The sequence below is a fragment of the Balaenoptera borealis genome, assembly GCF_965194805.1.
Source record: "Balaenoptera borealis genome assembly, chromosome: 14".
Taxonomy (NCBI): Eukaryota; Metazoa; Chordata; class Mammalia; order Artiodactyla; family Balaenopteridae; genus Balaenoptera; species Balaenoptera borealis.
Window position 1 is genome coordinate 71,422,121 of NC_138875.1, and position 8,838 is coordinate 71,430,958.

Genomic DNA, 8,838 nt, shown 5'->3' on the forward strand with positions numbered 1-8,838 from the left:
TATCAGGGTGATGGTGGCCTCATAGAATGAGTTTGGGAGTGTTCCTTCCTCTGCAATTTTTTGGAAGAGTTTGAGAAGGATGGGTGTTAGCTCTTCTCTAAATGTTTGATAGAATTCACCTGTGAAGCCATCTGGTCCTGGACTTTTGTTTGTTGGAAGATTTTTAATCACAGTTTCAATTTCATTACTTGTGATTGGTCCGTTCATATTTTCTATTTCTTCCTGGTTCAGTCTTGGAAGGTTATACCTTTCTAAGAATTTGTCCATTTCTTCCAGGTTGTCCATTTTATTGGCATAGAGTTGCTTGTAGTAGTCTCTTAGGATGCTTTGTATTTCTGTGGTGTCTGTTGTAACTTCTCCTTTTTCATTTCCAATTTTATTGATTTGAGTCCTCTCCCTCTTTTTCTTGATGAGTCTGGCTAATGGTTTATCAATTTTGTTTATCTTCGCAAAGAACCAGCTTTTAGTTTTGTTGACCTTTGCTATTGTTTTCTTTGTTTCTATTTCATTTGTTTCTGCTCTGATCTTTATGATTTCTTTCCTTCTGCTAACTTTGGGTTTTGTTTGTTCTTCTTTCTCTAGTTCCTTTAGGTGTAAGGTTAGATTGTTTACTTGAGATTTTTCTTGTTTCTTTCGGTAGGCTTGTATAGCTATAAACTTCCCTCTTAGAACTGCTTTTGCTGCATCCCATAGGTTTTGGATCATCGTGTTTTCATTGTCATTTGTCTCTAGGTATTTTTTGATTTCCTCTTTGATTTCTTCAGTGATCTCTTGGTTATTTAGTAACGTATTGTTTAGCCTCCATGTGTTTGTGCTTTTTACATTTTTTTCCCTGTAATTCACTTCTAATCTCATAGTGTTGTGGTCAGAAAAGATGCTTGATATGATTTCAATTTTCTTAAATTTACCGAGGCTTGATTTGTGACCCAAGATGTGATCTATCCTGGAGAATGTTCCATGCACATTTGAGAAGAAAGTGTAATCTGCTGTTTTTGGATGGAATGTCCTATAAATATCAATTAAATCTATCTGGTCTATTGTGTCATTTAAAGCTTCTGTTTCCTTATTTATTTTCATTTTGGATGATCTGTCCATTGGTGTAAGTGAGGTGTTAAAGTCCCCCACTATGATTGTGTTACTCTCGATTTCCTCTTTTATAGCTGTTAGCAGTTGCCTTATGTATTGAGGTGCTCCTATGTTGGGTGCATGTATATTTATAATTGTTATATCTTCTTCTTGGATTGATCCCTTGATCATTATGTAGTGTTCTTCCTTGTCTCTTGTAACATTCTTTATTTTAAAGTCTATTTTATCTGATATGAGTATAGCTACTCCAGCTTTCTTTTGATTTCCATTTGCATGGAATATCTTTTTCCATCCCCTCACTTTCAGTCTGCATGTGTCCCTAGGTCTGAAGTGGGTCTCTTGTAGACAGCATATATATGGGTCTTGTTTTTGTATCCATTCAGCAAACCTGTGTCTTTTGGTTGGAGCATTTAATCCATTCACGTTTAAGGTAATTATCGATATGTATGTTCCTATGACCATTTTCTTAATTGTTTTGGGTTTGTTTTTGTAGGTCCTTTTCTTCTCTTGTGTTTCCCACTTAGAGAAGTTCCTTTAGCATTTGTTGTAGAGCTGGTTTGGTGGTGCTGAATTCTCTTAGCTTTTGCTTGTCTGTAAGGCTTTTGATTTCTCCATCAAATCTGAATGAGATCCTTGCTGGGTAGAGTAATCTTGGTTGTAGGTTCTTCCCTTTCATCACTTTAAGTATATCATGCCACTCCCTTCTGGCTTGTAGAGTTTCTGCTGAGAAATCAGCTGTTAACCTTATGGGAGTTCCCTTGTATGTTATTTGTCATTTTTCCCTTGCTGCTTTCAATAATTTTTCTTTGTCTTTAAGTTTTGCCAATTTGATTACTATGTGTCACGGCGTGTTTCTCCTTGGGTTTATCCTGTATGGGACTCGCTGTGCTACCTGTACTTGGGTGGCTATTTCCTTTCCCACGTTAGGGAAGTTTTCGACTATAATCTCTTCAAATATTTTCTCTGGTCCTCTCTCTCTCTCTTCTCCTTCTGGGACCCCTATAATGCGAATGTTGTTGTGTTTAATGTTGTCCCAGAGGTCTCTTAGGCTGTCTTCATTTCTTTTCATTCTTTTTTCTTTATTCTGTTCCACAGCAGTGAATTCCACCATTCTGTCTTCCAGGTCACTTATCCGTTCTTCTGCCTCAGTTATTCTGCTATTGATTCCTTCTAGTGTAGTTTTCATTTCAGTTATTGTATTGTTCATCTCTGTTTGTTTGTTCTTTAATTCTTCTAGGTCTTTGTTAAACATTTCTTGCATCTTCTCGATCTTTGCCTCCATTCTTATTCCGAGGTCCTGGATCATCTTCACTATCATTATTCTGAATTCTTTTTCTGGAAGGTTGCCTATCTCCACTTCATTTAGTTGTTTTTCTGGGGTTTTATCTTGTTCCTTCATCTGGTATATAGCCCTCTGCCTTTTCATCTTGTCTATCTTTCTGTAACTGTGGTTTTTGGTCCACAGGCTGCAGGATTGTAGTTTTTCTTGCTTCTGCTGTCTGCCCTCTGGTGGTTGAGGCTATCTAAGAGGCTTGATGGGAGGCTCTGGTGGTGGGTAGAGTTGACTGTTGCTGTGGTGGTCAGAGCTCAGTAAAACTTTAATCCACTTGACTGTTGATGGGTGGGGCTGGGTTCCCTCCCTGTTGGTTGTTTTGCCTGAGGCAACCCAACACTGGAGCCTACCTGGGCTCTTTGGTGGGGCTAATGACAGACTCTGGGAGGGCTCACGCCAAGGAGTATTTCCCAGAACTTCTGCTGCCAGTGTCCTTGTCCCCACGGTGAAACAGAGCCACACCCTGCCTCTGCAGGAGAGCTTCCAACACTAGCAGGTAGGTCTGCTTCAGTCTTCCCTGAGGTCACTGCTCCTTCCCCTGGGTCCCGATGCGCACACTATTTTGTGTGCGCCCTCCAAGAGTGGGGTCTCTGTTTCCCCCAGTCCTGTCGAAGTCCTGCAATCAGTTCCCACTAGGCTTCAAAGTCTGATTCTCTATGAATTCCTCCTCCCGTTGCCGGACCCCCAGGTTGGGAAGCCTGACGTGGGGCCCAGAACCTTCACTCCAGCAGGTGGACTTCTGTGGTATAAGTGTTAGCCGGTCTGTGAGTCACCCACCCACCAGTTATGGGATTTGATTTTACTCTGATTGCGCCCCCTCCTACCGTCTCATTGTGGCTTCTCCTTTGTCTTTGGATGTGGGGTATCTTTTTTGGTGAGTTCCAGTGTCTTCCTGTCGATGATTGTCCAGCAGCTAGTTGTGATTCTGGTGTTCTCGCAAGAGGGAGTGAGAGCACGTCCTTCTACTCTGCCATCTTGGTTCCTCTCCTCATAACCACTTTTAATATAAACATTTCCCTCTATGATATTGAACATTGTTGTAATCATTTTTAAGTGGCTGTGTATTAACCAGCTATTTAGGCTGCTTTCACATTTTACGTACATCTTTGTGTCTTAAGCTCATTAGTATCACTTTGTTAGATAGCTTCTTACAAGTAGAATTACTGGTTTAAAGGATATGAACATTTTTAGACTCTTGATAAATTCTAACAAATTATTTTCCAAAAAAGTTCTGCTGTCAGTACAGGAAAGTAAGAGTGAGCCCTGGAGCCAAGATCTGCTGACTCTAAATCTCAGGCTTTTTATTCTGGGCTAGATATATGAGCCTCGGTTTTCTTATCTGTGAAATGGGGATGACTGCCCCAGTCACAGTCACGAGAATCAGAAAAACCATGTGCTGAATAAATGGGGGGGAGTTACTATTTTAATGAGAGAAGATTTGTTATTTAAAGCTGGCTGCAGGGACTTCCCTGGTGGCGCAGTGGTTAAGAATCCACCTGCCAATGCAGGGGACATGGGTTCGAGTCCTGGTCCAGGAAGATCCCATATGCCACGGAGCAACTAAGCCCATGCACCACAACTACTGAGCCTGCGCTCTAGAGCCCGCAAGCCACAACTACTGAAGCCCATGTGCCTAGAGCCCATGCACCACAACGAAGAGTAGCCCCTGCTCGCCACAACTAGAGAAAACCCGCACGCAGCTATGAAGACCCAACGCAGCCAAAACTTAAATTAATTAATTAATTTTTAAAAAGCTGGCTGCAGTAGTCCTCTTAGGAAAATGTCTTTGTTCAGACGTTGGAGCGTGATCTGCCCCGACCAGCTCTTCTTCACTGTCTGATTGCTGGCTGACTTTTTCTAGCAGCTCCTACACAGTCTGAAATGGCCCTTTTCTCCCTTGATGACATGAAGGCATCTGTCACTTTGTCAGCTGGTATTTGGACTTCAAGAGCAGGTTTGCCCACCTCCTCCCTTCTCTGAGCACCCCCGCCCCCCCGCCCGTTTCTCCCACACCCATCCCTACATCTCCGAGTCCTAAGCATGCTCCAGGGTCCTGCTCTAATGCCACCACCTTCTCAGACCTTCTCCAAACCATCGTAGCATTTACTTTCTTTCCCCTCTCATGTCACGTTCTCTCTTGTGGTTCAGACATTTGCTTATGTGTGTGTCCCATGTCCTGTCCTGCTTTGTGTGTTTAAGCTCCTTGAGAGCAGGAATTCAGTCCTTCCTGGCACAGTCGCCCACTCAGAACATCTGTCAAATAAATCAGCAGCTGCTAAGTGCCAAGCACTATTCTAGGTTTTGGGAATACAGAAACAAATTATCTATCTTTGCACGAACCCTGTTTGCTGGGAAACCTGGCCTCATATGCGGAGATAGATCCATAAAAGCATGATGTAAAAGTAATATGTGCAGAACAGGGAGCTGGCACAGAGGAGATGGCACACAGTGATGGGGCCCTGGGACCCACAGTCAGACAGTTCAGGATTCGGATCTTAATTCTGCCACTGCACAGCTGTGTGACATGGGCAATTACTTGACCTCTCTGGGCCTCAGTGAGATTAAACAGTACCTACTCCACAGGGTTGTTGATGTACGTGAGGGCCCTGGCACAGTTCGTGGCACAAAGCAATGATGTGAGGATGAAAGTTGCCTCCTCCTGGAGGGGGCGGGGAAAACTTTGTAGGCAAGGGGCCACTTGAGCTGAATAAGATGAATAAGAGTTTTTCAGGGAGACAGGAGATATGGACTTTACAGGTGGAGGAAACGACATGAAAAAGCAAATAGTTTATCACCATCCAGAGAAAAGCTTAAAAAAAAAGTAAACACGGGCCCTGCCACGCGTGGAGTTTGTGCTTCTCAGTGTGGACACCAGGACATCCAGCAGGCTCAGGGCACAGATTCTGATTCGGAAGAGGAGAGAATCAGAAGAGAACGAATACCCTTGAAGGAGGGAGAGGTGAGGACAGCCTCGCAGGTCCGTCCTCAGAGCCGCAGGCCTCGGCCTCTGCCCGGTGCGGACTGGCCCCGGGTGGGGCACCAGGCTGAGTGCAGGCCACAGGCTTTCGCTGAAGCAAAAGTCAGTGATTTTCCTGTTGTGGCATCCACAGCAATACAAAGAGTTTTATTCAGAGGTGCCTACCTCCGCACTGCCTTGTGTTCAAAAGAGTCTTGTTTTCTTAGGACAGATTCATCTCTTAGATGAATGTTTGGTGTTTCCTTTCACACGGTTTAGCGAGAGATGCAGGTCCAGATAGACATTCTGCCCCCCTCGCTCTCCCCAGTGAGCCTCAGGGTCCAACAGGCACCTCGGGAGGTCCCAGAAGGGTCAGGCCGGTGGCCACGAAGAGAAGGGTAGAGGTGGGGTGTGTAAAGACTGGAGTCCTGGAGGCCTGCTGCCAGGTGCTGGGCAGCTGGCATGGTTACAGGAACTGGAAGGAACTGGCGGGGCTCTGGGGATAACTTTAGGGCGAGTCTGGCCTCACCACTCAACATAAGAGAAGGCACGCCTGTGGAATTTCCTCCTGCAAGGCACTCAAGAGAACTGAAATTCTGAGCTCACTGCCAAAACTGGCAGCTCTCACTTCATCCCTGGTGCCTCTGAGCACAAGCCTTCGGGGAAAGCCAGGAAGAACAAGAGCAGACAAGAACAGGACTCGGTCTCTGACCTCATTCCCCACTTCTCCCACTCCCACATCTGCCAGCTCCCCACCTACCCTCTTCCCTCTGTCCTGCCTCCTCTGCCCCTGACCCCAAAAGAGATATGAATGAAAACAAAATGACCAGAAAACTGGGCAGGCAGTTCTTGTTCTGGGCGCACTAGGCTCTCCTTTGTGTGGGCTCTGGAGTTCCTTAGAACGCCCTTGTTTGGGGGACGTGGCATTGCACTCTGCAGGGATCAATGGATTGATCGGCAGACCAAGAAATCACAAGCTCTGGGTGTCAGATCCATTTTACTCACATAAACCGTGAGCTTATGTCCCATAGGTTGGGACCCGAATCTGGGGGAAATCTGAGCTCTGAAGCCAGGAGAGGCCCGGAGAAGCAGAAAGAGAAGCTGGTCTTGAGTGGTGGTTGGTAGACTCGGGCTGTACAAGAGCCAGCCTGCACCTGGTTTTGTACAGCCAATGAGCTTTATATTTTTAAATGGTTGGGGAAAAAAATCAAAAGAAGAATATTTTGTAACACGTAAAAAGTATATGACATTCAAATTTCAGTGTCCATCAATGAAGGTTTGTTGGAACCGAGCCATGTCTGTGCCTGGCTACTCCTGTACAGCAGAGTGGAACTGCTGTGACAGTGGCCACACGGCTCACAAAGCTGATGATGTTCACCCTCTAGCTCTTTACAGAAGTTTGCCTGTCCCTGCTCTTGTGCATTTTTGTGCGGGTGTAGTCTGGTGGAGGAGATAATAATGCGGGCAAAGTAAAAGGGAGCTTTCTGAGTGTTTCCTAATTTGCTTTACAGGTACCAGCCTGTGTAATCCTCACAGCAGCTGCGAGAATAAGAGCTGCACCTGCCAGAGGCCACCCGGTTAGAAAGAGGTGGTGCTGGGATCTGCATCCACTGGCCATCTCTGGAGACCACCATGAGCCAGGGCCCCTGGTGACGGCCCAGGGAAGGGGCAGGTGCGGCGCTGTGGAAGGTCGGAGGAGGGCAGAGGCAAAGAAGGCCATGGAAACGGTAAGACTCAGACACACAGGGCTGTGAAGGAAGAGCCTTCCAGGTGGAGGGTGTTCCAGGGTAAAGGCTTGGGGCTGGGGCCAGGTGGGACTTGCTGAGAAGGAGAGGGTCTGAGTGTGGAGCCGAGCGGCAAGGACATGCCCCAGCGTAGGGTCGCAATGAAGACGCAGACTCTGGGCCTGGGTTCAGGTCCTTACAGTACCACTCAAAGCCATATGTTTGGGGCAAGTTGCTTAATTGTAATAACAGCACGTACGTCTTTGGGAGATTGGAGGGCAAACAGATTTATAAGTGTAAAGTGTTTAGAAGGGTGCCTGGCACTTAGTACCATTGTTGTTATGCTTATTGTTGTTAAGCACAGGATGTGACTGCAGGTTGGCCCAAATAAAGGCCTGATATGTGGAAAACAAGAGCACAAGTCGGGGCTTGTGCTTGGGGCGTCCCTAGTAGAAAGTGTGGGATTGGAGCAGGGAAATCCAGAGGAGGCAAGCTGCTGTGGAGAGTTCATTTTGGGGACCCCCACAGGCTCTGGAGAGAGAAAGGCAGAGACTAGAAACAGGGGGCCAGGGAAGGGGCCGGGGTTCTCTCACGCCCAGAGGATGCACCGGATGTGTGTGATTCAGCCTTGTTACAACCTTGCAAGTCTGTGCTGTCGTCCCCACTTCACAGAGGGGAGGCCAAGGCCTGGAGAGTCGCCACAGCTGTAAAAGTATCTCAGAAGCACCTCCTGAGACTGGCCACAGGCCCACAGGCCCCGCCCACTCCCGGCTGTCAGTGGTCACGTTTCTTTGTAACCATATGTGCCGGGGTCCCTTGGTGCCACGGGGCCTTCCTGTGGGTAATCACTGTCCTGGGGAGGTGAGGCCAGTGCTCCTGCCTTGGCCCAGGCCATGGGGCAGTGGCTGGACAGGCTTCCTGGTGTGACAGGTCTGCCCAGAGCAAGTCAGCCAGGCTGCTGGTGGTGCCAGGAACACCTTCGTTCAGTGGGGGCCTAGGGAGGCTCTGGAGCCCAGAGGGTCAGTCTCAGGATGAAGAGTGTGTTCACTCACTCAGCTCTCTGGGCACTCCCTCTGGCACTGACCCTGACTTCCTCTGTGGCTTTTTTCTGCTGCCCTGTGCTGGCCCCTGTCCTGGGGGACTGGGAGAGTAGAGAGCCTGCTCTGCGCCAGCCACAGTAGTGGGCATTTTCATGTGTATAGAGACACTGTCACTGGAGCTTGGGAACAGAGATTCTTTAGTCAGAGAACAGACCTGTGTTTGAATCCTGGCTCAGCCCGTTCCTATGTGATGGGGGTGGGAGCCGGGTGGGGTAGGGCTGGGGTAGGGCGAGGGTGGGGCAGGGCAGGGATGCTTCCACCTCTCAGCCTGTTTGCTCATCTGCAGGAGGGGGAGTAATGGAACCCACCTCACAGGCTGTGCTGAGAATTAGGCACAGAGCTTAGCTCAGGCCTCCTTAGTCTTCACAGCCTGTTTTACTGGTGAGGAAACTGAGGCTCAGAAATTTGCCCAGGGTTGCGGGTGGGCAGATGGTGGGGCTGGACAGCCAGAGCTTAGGGCCTTCACCTTTGACCAGGACAAGAGGAGCCGCCCCGCCCTTATGCACCACATTCTGCACAGCTTTTCTCCCCACGGCCCGAAGAGCCCGAGGAGACGCCAGGCCGGGGGCCAGGGGCCTCTGCTTGCTGCCCAGGCCTCAGTGAGTAGTGCTTGCTCTGTCGTCCCGCTCCTGCCAGGTG

The 8,838-nt window shown here is 47.9% G+C and overlaps 1 long non-coding RNA gene across 3 annotated transcripts in view; it reads left to right on the plus strand.

The window, feature by feature from the left end:
• The window catches only part of LOC309610355, a 41,239-nt gene that overhangs the window by 20,079 nt on the left and 12,322 nt on the right, over positions 1 to 8,838 (plus strand). For 2 of the 3 annotated variants that reach the window (XR_014233865.1, XR_014233867.1), the window contains exon 4: positions 6,887 to 7,102. This is a non-coding gene — a long non-coding RNA (uncharacterized lncRNA). Of the gene's footprint in view, positions 1 to 6,886; positions 7,103 to 8,675; positions 8,799 to 8,838 lie in introns of all 3 variants that reach the window. The other variant, XR_014233866.1, reaches the window with a different exon arrangement.